The sequence below is a fragment of the Schistocerca gregaria genome, unplaced genomic scaffold, assembly GCF_023897955.1.
Source record: "Schistocerca gregaria isolate iqSchGreg1 unplaced genomic scaffold, iqSchGreg1.2 ptg000169l, whole genome shotgun sequence".
In the NCBI taxonomy this organism is placed as follows: domain Eukaryota; kingdom Metazoa; phylum Arthropoda; class Insecta; order Orthoptera; family Acrididae; genus Schistocerca; species Schistocerca gregaria.
Genome location: NW_026061724.1, coordinates 4,843,980 through 4,857,131, shown reverse-complemented (window position 1 = coordinate 4,857,131; position 13,152 = coordinate 4,843,980). Strand labels below are relative to the sequence as shown.

Sequence of the window (13,152 nt, the reverse complement as noted above, 5' to 3'; positions counted from 1 at the left end):
CCGGCTAATATTTGCAGCTATGGCGACAAATTACTGCTTGGCTACACATCTGACACGTAACCGATGTGCTCTCCAAACAACAACACTTGCATTTCAGAACATGTCTTTCACACATGTCTACAAAATCACCTTCACCTTCAAATACAGCTTCCTTGCGACTGACAGAGACGTAGGCAAAGTTTAAAGTTGCTATTTCCATTAAATCTCGTTAATCAGAAAAACGGTAATTTACACCTGCAGCGGAACAAAATTCCGTTCCGCCCAGCGTCTGGCTCGAACCCACGACCCTGGGATTAAGAGTCTGACGCTCTACCGACTGAGCTAGCCGGCTACCTCGGTGAATACCTGCCGGGTAGCACGTCACACAGTACTCGTTTGGGTTGGGTGGTCCCATACAGAATCTCTCCATGATGCCTAATGTTTTCGTAACGTCACACTCGTCACGTACTTCACTTTTATGTCATAATCCTTTCTGAGAGGTAAAGAAATTGCATGACAACATGCAGAGCTAGTGGCGTCAAAATTAACACACATACTTTATGTGACTCAAAAGCCGAACGAGTTACTTTCCGACGTTGTTTTAGATGTGCAAGTGATAGTCAAAACTCGCTGTGTCGGCACTCTGCCGACCATTTCGATAGTTAACACCGGTCTTGTTGTGTGTGTTTCAAGCTCAAGAGCATCTCCAAGCAAAAAATGGTCAACAGCAACATTCAGACGGTTTCGTACTGCTCAATTGCTACATTAAAACGTTATGTTTCTTTTTCAGAACTGGAAAAACACAAGCGTGACAGCATTCGAACCTGTAATCTTCAGATCCGAAGTCCTACGCCTTATCCATTAGGCCACACGGTCACTGACGACCAACATTTACATGTATACGACTCATCTCGAAACGCTCACACCCCTGAGGATTTGTGTTTTCGTTCTACACAGCAGCTGCCCCTTGCTCTTTCCCACCCATTCGTTACATTCAACCTCTGACGAGACCGACCAAATATAGACTGAGAAACAAGACCACACACTTTGTGCATTCGGAATCGAAGGCAGGGCGTCCCTCGCCGCATTTGCTACGATTGCCATTTGCTACTTCTGCAGAAGCGACGGCGGCGGCGACGACGACGACGACGACGACGAATATCGCGAGAGGCTCTGAGATATGTGAGAAATACATCTATAAAATGTAATTCAGACTGCCTCGTCCCACCTTATGCTGTACCGCTTTGGCAAATGCTTTATCTGCGCCATTCGCCTTAATCGCATCTGAGAGTGATTCTTAAAAAAACGCCTGTCGCTAATTGTTCGTCATCACAGGTACTGTTTGCTATACGGCCACGACGCGCAACTGATTTCCAAAATTCATCTTTCTCCTGTGAGGATGGAACTTACGACCCCTGGTTTATTAGACCAGTGCTCTACCACTGAGGTAAAGAGGCGCGGCCTAGCGGTACTCTTGGGTACTTCGTCCTTACGGTCGTCTGCATCATCAGACTTTAGCTGACAACACTTCATATTACCGGCTAATATTTGCAGCTATGGCGACAAATTACTGCTTGGCTACACATCTGACACGTAACCAATGTGCTCTCCAAACAACAACACTTGCATTTCAGAACATGTCTTTCACACATGTCTACAAAATCACCTTCACCTTCAAATACAGCTTCCTTGCGACTGACAGAGACGTAGGCAAAGTTTAAAGTTGCTATTTCCATTAAATCTCGTTAATCAGAAAAACTGTAATTTACACTTGCAGCGGAACAAAATTCCGTTCCGCCCAGCGTCTGGCTCGAACCCACGACCCTGGGATTAAGAGTCTGACGCTCTACCGACTGAGCTAGCCGGCTACCTCGGTGAATACCTGCCGGGTAGCACGTCACACAGTACTCGTTTGGGTTGGGTGGTCCCATACAGAATCTCCCCATGATGCTTAATGTTTTCCTAACGTCACACTCGTCACGTACTTCACTTTTATATCATAATCATTTCTGAGAGGTAAAGAAATTGCATGACAACATGCAGAGCTAGTGGCGTCAAAATTAACACACATACTTTATGTGACTCAAAAGCCGAACGAGTTACTTTCCGACGTTGTTTTAGATGTGCAAGTGATAGTCAAAACTCGCTGTGTCGGCACTCGGCCGACCATTTCGATAGTTAACACCGGTCTTGTTGTGTGTGTTTCAAGCTCAAGAGCATCTCCAAGCAAAAAATGGTCAACAGCAACATTCAGACGGTTTCGTACTGCTCAATTGCTACATTAAAACGTTATGTTTCTTTTTCAGAACTGGAAAAACACAAGCGTGACAGCATTCGAACCTGTAATCATCAGATCCGAAGTCCGACGCCTTATCCATTAGGCCACACGGTCACTGACGACCAACATTTACATGTATACGACTCATCTCGAAACGCTCACACCCCTGAGGATTTGCGTTTTCGTTCTACACAGCCGCTGCCCCTTGCTCTTTCCCACCCATTCGTTACATTCAACCTCTGACGTGACCGACCAAATATAGACTGAGAAACAAGACCACACACTTTGTGCATTCGGAATCGAAGGCAGGGCGTCCCTCGCCGCATTTGCTACGATTGCCATTTGCTACTTCTGCAGAAGCGGCGGCGGCGGCGACGACGACGACGACGACGAATATCGCGAGAGGCTCTGAGATATGTGAGAAATACATCTATAAAATGTAATTCACACTGCCTCGTCCCACCTTTTGCTGTACCGCTTTGGCAAATGCTTTATCTGCGCCATTCGCCTTAATCGCATCTGAGAGTGATTCTTAAAAAAACGCCTGTCGCTAATTGTTCGTCATCACAGGTACTGTTTGCTATACGGCCACGACGCGCAACTGATTTCCAAAATTCATCTTTCTCCTGTGAGGATGGAACTTACAACCCCTGGTTTATTAGACCAGTGCTCTACCACTGAGCTAAAGAGGAGCGGCCTTGTGGTACTCTTGGGTACTTCGTCCTTACGGTCGTCTGCATCATCAGACTTTAGCTGACAACACTTCATATTACCGGCTAATATTTGCAGCTATGGCGACAAATTACTGCTTGGCTACACATCTGACACGTAACCGATGTGCTCTCCAAACAACAACACTTGCATTTCAGAACATGTCTTTCACACATGTCTACAAAATCACCTTCACCTTCAAATACAGCTTCCTTGCGACTGACAGAGACGTAGGCAAAGTTTAAAGTTGCTATTTCCATTAAATCTCGTTAATCAGAAAAACGGTAATTTACACCTGCAGCGGAACAAAATTCCGTTCCGCCCAGCGTCTGGCTCGAACCCACGACCCTGGGATTAAGAGTCTGACGCTCTACCGACTGAGCTAGCCGGCTACCTCGGTGAATACCTGCCGGGTAGCACGTCACACAGTACTCGTTTGGGTTGGGTGGTCCCATACAGAATCTCTCCATGATGCCTAATGTTTTCGTAACGTCACACTCGTCACGTACTTCACTTTTATGTCATAATCCTTTCTGAGAGGTAAAGAAATTGCATGACAACATGCAGAGCTAGTGGCGTCAAAATTAACACACATACTTTATGTGACTCAAAAGCCGAACGAGTTACTTTCCGACGTTGTTTTAGATGTGCAAGTGATAGTCAAAACTCGCTGTGTCGGCACTCTGCCGACCATTTCGATAGTTAACACCGGTCTTGTTGTGTGTGTTTCAAGCTCAAGAGCATCTCCAAGCAAAAAATGGTCAACAGCAACATTCAGACGGTTTCGTACTGCTCAATTGCTACATTAAAACGTTATGTTTCTTTTTCAGAACTGGAAAAACACAAGCGTGACAGCATTCGAACCTGTAATCTTCAGATCCGAAGTCCTACGCCTTATCCATTAGGCCACACGGTCACTGACGACCAACATTTACATGTATACGACTCATCTCGAAACGCTCACACCCCTGAGGATTTGTGTTTTCGTTCTACACAGCAGCTGCCCCTTGCTCTTTCCCACCCATTCGTTACATTCAACCTCTGACGAGACCGACCAAATATAGACTGAGAAACAAGACCACACACTTTGTGCATTCGGAATCGAAGGCAGGGCGTCCCTCGCCGCATTTGCTACGATTGCCATTTGCTACTTCTGCAGAAGCGGCGGCGGCGGCGACGACGACGACGACGACGACGAATATCGCGAGAGGCTCTGAGATATGTGAGAAATACATCTATAAAATGTAATTCAGACTGCCTCGTCCCACCTTATGCTGTACCGCTTTGGCAAATGCTTTATCTGCGCCATTCGCCTTAATCGCATCTGAGAGTGATTCTTAAAAAAACGCCTGTCGCTAATTGTTCGTCATCACAGGTACTGTTTGCTATACGGCCACGACGCGCAACTGATTTCCAAAATTCATCTTTCTCCTGTGAGGATGGAACTTACGACCCCTGGTTTATTAGACCAGTGCTCTACCACTGAGGTAAAGAGGCGCGGCCTAGCGGTACTCTTGGGTACTTCGTCCTTACGGTCGTCTGCATCATCAGACTTTAGCTGACAACACTTCATATTACCGGCTAATATTTGCAGCTATGGCGACAAATTACTGCTTGGCTACACATCTGACACGTAACCAATGTGCTCTCCAAACAACAACACTTGCATTTCAGAACATGTCTTTCACACATGTCTACAAAATCACCTTCACCTTCAAATACAGCTTCCTTGCGACTGACAGAGACGTAGGCAAAGTTTAAAGTTGCTATTTCCATTAAATCTCGTTAATCAGAAAAACTGTAATTTACACTTGCAGCGGAACAAAATTCCGTTCCGCCCAGCGTCTGGCTCGAACCCACGACCCTGGGATTAAGAGTCTGACGCTCTACCGACTGAGCTAGCCGGCTACCTCGGTGAATACCTGCCGGGTAGCACGTCACACAGTACTCGTTTGGGTTGGGTGGTCCCATACAGAATCTCCCCATGATGCTTAATGTTTTCCTAACGTCACACTCGTCACGTACTTCACTTTTATATCATAATCATTTCTGAGAGGTAAAGAAATTGCATGACAACATGCAGAGCTAGTGGCGTCAAAATTAACACACATACTTTATGTGACTCAAAAGCCGAACGAGTTACTTTCCGACGTTGTTTTAGATGTGCAAGTGATAGTCAAAACTCGCTGTGTCGGCACTCGGCCGACCATTTCGATAGTTAACACCGGTCTTGTTGTGTGTGTTTCAAGCTCAAGAGCATCTCCAAGCAAAAAATGGTCAACAGCAACATTCAGACGGTTTCGTACTGCTCAATTGCTACATTAAAACGTTATGTTTCTTTTTCAGAACTGGAAAAACACAAGCGTGACAGCATTCGAACCTGTAATCATCAGATCCGAAGTCCGACGCCTTATCCATTAGGCCACACGGTCACTGACGACCAACATTTACATGTATACGACTCATCTCGAAACGCTCACACCCCTGAGGATTTGCGTTTTCGTTCTACACAGCCGCTGCCCCTTGCTCTTTCCCACCCATTCGTTACATTCAACCTCTGACGTGACCGACCAAATATAGACTGAGAAACAAGACCACACACTTTGTGCATTCGGAATCGAAGGCAGGGCGACCCTCGCCGCATTTGCTACGATTGCCATTTGCTACTTCTGCAGAAGCGGCGGCGGCGGCGACGACGACGACGACGACGAATATTGCGAGAGGCTCTGAGATATGTGAGAAATACATCTATAAAATGTAATTCACACTGCCTCGTCCCACCTTTTGCTGTACCGCTTTGGCAAATGCTTTATCTGCGCCATTCGCCTTAATCGCATCTGAGAGTGATTCTTAAAAAAACGCCTGTCGCTAATTGTTCGTCATCACAGGTACTGTTTGCTATACGGCCACGACGCGCAACTGATTTCCAAAATTCATCTTTCTCCTGTGAGGATGGAACTTACAACCCCTGGTTTATTAGACCAGTGCTCTACCACTGAGCTAAAGAGGAGCGGCCTTGTGGTACTCTTGGGTACTTCGTCCTTACGGTCGTCTGCATCATCAGACTTTAGCTGACAACACTTCATATTACCGGCTAATATTTGCAGCTATGGCGACAAATTACTGCTTGGCTACACATCTGACACGTAACCGATGTGCTCTCCAAACAACAACACTTGCATTTCAGAACATGTCTTTCACACATGTCTACAAAATCACCTTCACCTTCAAATACAGCTTCCTTGCGACTGACAGAGACGTAGGCAAAGTTTAAAGTTGCTATTTCCATTAAATCTCGTTAATCAGAAAAACGGTAATTTACACCTGCAGCGGAACAAAATTCCGTTCCGCCCAGCGTCTGGCTCGAACCCACGACCCTGGGATTAAGAGTCTGACGCTCTACCGACTGAGCTAGCCGGCTACCTCGGTGAATACCTGCCGGGTAGCACGTCACACAGTACTCGTTTGGGTTGGGTGGTCCCATACAGAATCTCTCCATGATGCCTAATGTTTTCGTAACGTCACACTCGTCACGTACTTCACTTTTATGTCATAATCCTTTCTGAGAGGTAAAGAAATTGCATGACAACATGCAGAGCTAGTGGCGTCAAAATTAACACACATACTTTATGTGACTCAAAAGCCGAACGAGTTACTTTCCGACGTTGTTTTAGATGTGCAAGTGATAGTCAAAACTCGCTGTGTCGGCACTCTGCCGACCATTTCGATAGTTAACACCGGTCTTGTTGTGTGTGTTTCAAGCTCAAGAGCATCTCCAAGCAAAAAATGGTCAACAGCAACATTCAGACGGTTTCGTACTGCTCAATTGCTACATTAAAACGTTATGTTTCTTTTTCAGAACTGGAAAAACACAAGCGTGACAGCATTCGAACCTGTAATCTTCAGATCCGAAGTCCTACGCCTTATCCATTAGGCCACACGGTCACTGACGACCAACATTTACATGTATACGACTCATCTCGAAACGCTCACACCCCTGAGGATTTGTGTTTTCGTTCTACACAGCAGCTGCCCCTTGCTCTTTCCCACCCATTCGTTACATTCAACCTCTGACGAGACCGACCAAATATAGACTGAGAAACAAGACCACACACTTTGTGCATTCGGAATCGAAGGCAGGGCGTCCCTCGCCGCATTTGCTACGATTGCCATTTGCTACTTCTGCAGAAGCGGCGGCGGCGGCGACGACGACGACGACGACGAATATCGCGAGAGGCTCTGAGATATGTGAGAAATACATCTATAAAATGTAATTCAGACTGCCTCGTCCCACCTTATGCTGTACCGCTTTGGCAAATGCTTTATCTGCGCCATTCGCCTTAATCGCATCTGAGAGTGATTCTTAAAAAAACGCCTGTCGCTAATTGTTCGTCATCACAGGTACTGTTTGCTATACGGCCACGACGCGCAACTGATTTCCAAAATTCATCTTTCTCCTGTGAGGATGGAACTTACGACCCCTGGTTTATTAGACCAGTGCTCTACCACTGAGGTAAAGAGGCGCGGCCTAGCGGTACTCTTGGGTACTTCGTCCTTACGGTCGTCTGCATCATCAGACTTTAGCTGACAACACTTCATATTACCGGCTAATATTTGCAGCTATGGCGACAAATTACTGCTTGGCTACACATCTGACACGTAACCAATGTGCTCTCCAAACAACAACACTTGCATTTCAGAACATGTCTTTCACACATGTCTACAAAATCACCTTCACCTTCAAATACAGCTTCCTTGCGACTGACAGAGACGTAGGCAAAGTTTAAAGTTGCTATTTCCATTAAATCTCGTTAATCAGAAAAACTGTAATTTACACTTGCAGCGGAACAAAATTCCGTTCCGCCCAGCGTCTGGCTCGAACCCACGACCCTGGGATTAAGAGTCTGACGCTCTACCGACTGAGCTAGCCGGCTACCTCGGTGAATACCTGCCGGGTAGCACGTCACACAGTACTCGTTTGGGTTGGGTGGTCCCATACAGAATCTCCCCATGATGCTTAATGTTTTCCTAACGTCACACTCGTCACGTACTTCACTTTTATATCATAATCATTTCTGAGAGGTAAAGAAATTGCATGACAACATGCAGAGCTAGTGGCGTCAAAATTAACACACATACTTTATGTGACTCAAAAGCCGAACGAGTTACTTTCCGACGTTGTTTTAGATGTGCAAGTGATAGTCAAAACTCGCTGTGTCGGCACTCGGCCGACCATTTCGATAGTTAACACCGGTCTTGTTGTGTGTGTTTCAAGCTCAAGAGCATCTCCAAGCAAAAAATGGTCAACAGCAACATTCAGACGGTTTCGTACTGCTCAATTGCTACATTAAAACGTTATGTTTCTTTTTCAGAACTGGAAAAACACAAGCGTGACAGCATTCGAACCTGTAATCATCAGATCCGAAGTCCGACGCCTTATCCATTAGGCCACACGGTCACTGACGACCAACATTTACATGTATACGACTCATCTCGAAACGCTCACACCCCTGAGGATTTGCGTTTTCGTTCTACACAGCCGCTGCCCCTTGCTCTTTCCCACCCATTCGTTACATTCAACCTCTGACGTGACCGACCAAATATAGACTGAGAAACAAGACCACACACTTTGTGCATTCGGAATCGAAGGCAGGGCGACCCTCGCCGCATTTGCTACGATTGCCATTTGCTACTTCTGCAGAAGCGGCGGCGGCGGCGACGACGACGACGACGACGACGAATATCGCGAGAGGCTCTGAGATATGTGAGAAATACATCTATAAAATGTAATTCAGACTGCCTCGTCCCACCTTATGCTGTACCGCTTTGGCAAATGCTTTATCTGCGCCATTCGCCTTAATCGCATCTGAGAGTGATTCTTAAAAAAACGCCTGTCGCTAATTGTTCGTCATCACAGGTACTGTTTGCTATACGGCCACGACGCGCAACTGATTTCCAAAATTCATCTTTCTCCTGTGAGGATGGAACTTACGACCCCTGGTTTATTAGACCAGTGCTCTACCACTGAGCTAAAGAGGCGCGGCCTAGCGGTACTCTTGGGTACTTCGTCCTTACGGTCGTCTGCATCATCAGACTTTAGCTGACAACACTTCATATTACCGGCTAATATTTGCAGCTATGGCGACAAATTACTGCTTGGCTACACATCTGACACGTAACCGATGTGCTCTCCAAACAACAACACTTGCATTTCAGAACATGTCTTTCACACATGTCTACAAAATCACCTTCACCTTCAAATACAGCTTCCTTGCGACTGACAGAGACGTAGGCAAAGTTTAAAGTTGCTATTTCCATTAAATCTCGTTAATCAGAAAAACGGTAATTTACACCTGCAGCGGAACAAAATTCCGTTCCGCCCAGCGTCTGGCTCGAACCCACGACCCTGGGATTAAGAGTCTGACGCTCTACCGACTGAGCTAGCCGGCTACCTCGGAGAATACCTGCCGGGTAGCACGTCACACAGTACTCGTTTGGGTTGGGTGGTCCCATACAGAATCTCTCCATGATGCCTAATGTTTTCGTAACGTCACACTCGTCACGTACTTCACTTTTATGTCATAATCCTTTCTGAGAGGTAAAGAAATTGCATGACAACATGCAGAGCTAGTGGCGTCAAAATTAACACACATACTTTATGTGACTCAAAAGCCGAACGAGTTACTTTCCGACGTTGTTTTAGATGTGCAAGTGATAGTCAAAACTCGCTGTGTCGGCACTCTGCCGACCATTTCGATAGTTAACACCGGTCTTGTTGTGTGTGTTTCAAGCTCAAGAGCATCTCCAAGCAAAAAATGGTCAACAGCAACATTCAGACGGTTTCGTACTGCTCAATTGCTACATTAAAACGTTATGTTTCTTTTTCAGAACTGGAAAAACACAAGCGTGACAGCATTCGAACCTGTAATCTTCAGATCCGAAGTCCTACGCCTTATCCATTAGGCCACACGGTCACTGACGACCAACATTTACATGTATACGACTCATCTCGAAACGCTCACACCCCTGAGGATTTGTGTTTTCGTTCTACACAGCAGCTGCCCCTTGCTCTTTCCCACCCATTCGTTACATTCAACCTCTGACGAGACCGACCAAATATAGACTGAGAAACAAGACCACACACTTTGTGCATTCGGAATCGAAGGCAGGGCGTCCCTCGCCGCATTTGCTACGATTGCCATTTGCTACTTCTGCAGAAGCGGCGGCGGCGGCGACGACGACGACGACGACGACGAATATCGCGAGAGGCTCTGAGATATGTGAGAAATACATCTATAAAATGTAATTCAGACTGCCTCGTCCCACCTTATGCTGTACCGCTTTGGCAAATGCTTTATCTGCGCCATTCGCCTTAATCGCATCTGAGAGTGATTCTTAAAAAAACGCCTGTCGCTAATTGTTCGTCATCACAGGTACTGTTTGCTATACGGCCACGACGCGCAACTGATTTCCAAAATTCATCTTTCTCCTGTGAGGATGGAACTTACGACCCCTGGTTTATTAGACCAGTGCTCTACCACTGAGGTAAAGAGGCGCGGCCTAGCGGTACTCTTGGGTACTTCGTCCTTACGGTCGTCTGCATCATCAGACTTTAGCTGACAACACTTCATATTACCGGCTAATATTTGCAGCTATGGCGACAAATTACTGCTTGGCTACACATCTGACACGTAACCAATGTGCTCTCCAAACAACAACACTTGCATTTCAGAACATGTCTTTCACACATGTCTACAAAATCACCTTCACCTTCAAATACAGCTTCCTTGCGACTGACAGAGACGTAGGCAAAGTTTAAAGTTGCTATTTCCATTAAATCTCGTTAATCAGAAAAACTGTAATTTACACTTGCAGCGGAACAAAATTCCGTTCCGCCCAGCGTCTGGCTCGAACCCACGACCCTGGGATTAAGAGTCTGACGCTCTACCGACTGAGCTAGCCGGCTACCTCGGTGAATACCTGCCGGGTAGCACGTCACACAGTACTCGTTTGGGTTGGGTGGTCCCATACAGAATCTCCCCATGATGCTTAATGTTTTCCTAACGTCACACTCGTCACGTACTTCACTTTTATATCATAATCATTTCTGAGAGGTAAAGAAATTGCATGACAACATGCAGAGCTAGTGGCGTCAAAATTAACACACATACTTTATGTGACTCAAAAGCCGAACGAGTTACTTTCCGACGTTGTTTTAGATGTGCAAGTGATAGTCAAAACTCGCTGTGTCGGCACTCGGCCGACCATTTCGATAGTTAACACCGGTCTTGTTGTGTGTGTTTCAAGCTCAAGAGCATCTCCAAGCAAAAAATGGTCAACAGCAACATTCAGACGGTTTCGTACTGCTCAATTGCTACATTAAAACGTTATGTTTCTTTTTCAGAACTGGAAAAACACAAGCGTGACAGCATTCGAACCTGTAATCATCAGATCCGAAGTCCGACGCCTTATCCATTAGGCCACACGGTCACTGACGACCAACATTTACATGTATACGACTCATCTCGAAACGCTCACACCCCTGAGGATTTGCGTTTTCGTTCTACACAGCCGCTGCCCCTTGCTCTTTCCCACCCATTCGTTACATTCAACCTCTGACGTGACCGACCAAATATAGACTGAGAAACAAGACCACACACTTTGTGCATTCGGAATCGAAGGCAGGGCGACCCTCGCCGCATTTGCTACGATTGCCATTTGCTACTTCTGCAGAAGCGGCGGCGGCGGCGACGACGACGACGACGACGAATATCGCGAGAGGCTCTGAGATATGTGAGAAATACATCTATAAAATGTAATTCACACTGCCTCGTCCCACCTTATGCTGTACCGCTTTGGCAAATGCTTTATCTGCGCCATTCGCCTTAATCGCATCTGAGAGTGATTCTTAAAAAAACGCCTGTCGCTAATTGTTCGTCATCACAGGTACTGTTTGCTATACGGCCACGACGCGCAACTGATTTCCAAAATTCATCTTTCTCCTGTGAGGATGGAACTTACGACCCCTGGTTTATTAGACCAGTGCTCTACCACTGAGCTAAAGAGGCGCGGCCTAGCGGTACTCTTGGGTACTTCGTCCTTACGGTCGTCTGCATCATCAGACTTTAGCTGACAACACTTCATATTACCGGCTAATATTTGCAGCTATGGCGACAAATTACTGCTTGGCTACACATCTGACACGTAACCGATGTGCTCTCCAAACAACAACACTTGCATTTCAGAACATGTCTTTCACACATGTCTACAAAATCACCTTCACCTTCAAATACAGCTTCCTTGCGACTGACAGAGACGTAGGCAAAGTTTAAAGTTGCTATTTCCATTAAATCTCGTTAATCAGAAAAACGGTAATTTACACCTGCAGCGGAACAAAATTCCGTTCCGCCCAGCGTCTGGCTCGAACCCACGACCCTGGGATTAAGAGTCTGACGCTCTACCGACTGAGCTAGCCGGCTACCTCGGAGAATACCTGCCGGGTAGCACGTCACACAGTACTCGTTTGGGTTGGGTGGTCCCATACAGAATCTCTCCATGATGCCTAATGTTTTCGTAACGTCACACTCGTCACGTACTTCACTTTTATGTCATAATCCTTTCTGAGAGGTAAAGAAATTGCATGACAACATGCAGAGCTAGTGGCGTCAAAATTAACACACATACTTTATGTGACTCAAAAGCCGAACGAGTTACTTTCCGACGTTGTTTTAGATGTGCAAGTGATAGTCAAAACTCGCTGTGTCGGCACTCTGCCGACCATTTCGATAGTTAACACCGGTCTTGTTGTGTGTGTTTCAAGCTCAAGAGCATCTCCAAGCAAAAAATGGTCAACAGCAACATTCAGACGGTTTCGTACTGCTCAATTGCTACATTAAAACGTTATGTTTCTTTTTCAGAACTGGAAAAACACAAGCGTGACAGCATTCGAACCTGTAATCTTCAGATCCGAAGTCCTACGCCCTATCCATTAGGCCACACGGTCACTGACGACCAACATTTACATGTATACGACTCATCTCGAAACGCTCACACCCCTGAGGATTTGTGTTTTCGTTCTACACAGCAGCTGCCCCTTGCTCTTTCCCACCCATTCGTTACATTCAACCTCTGACGAGACCGACCAAATATAGACTGAGAAAGAAGACCACACACTTTGTGCATTC

The 13,152-nt window shown here is 46.2% G+C and overlaps 2 non-coding genes across 2 annotated transcripts; both read right to left on the bottom strand.

Annotated features, from left to right (window-relative positions):
* Positions 1-2,877: 2,877 nt before the first annotated feature.
* Trnai-aau (transfer RNA isoleucine (anticodon AAU)) lies at positions 2,878-2,949 on the bottom strand. The gene has a single exon. It is a non-coding gene; the product is annotated as a tRNA-Ile (tRNA).
* A 2,957-nt stretch (positions 2,950-5,906) lies between these two features.
* On the bottom strand, positions 5,907-5,978 carry Trnai-aau (transfer RNA isoleucine (anticodon AAU)). The gene has a single exon. It is a non-coding gene; the product is annotated as a tRNA-Ile (tRNA).
* Positions 5,979-13,152: the final 7,174 nt, after the last annotated feature.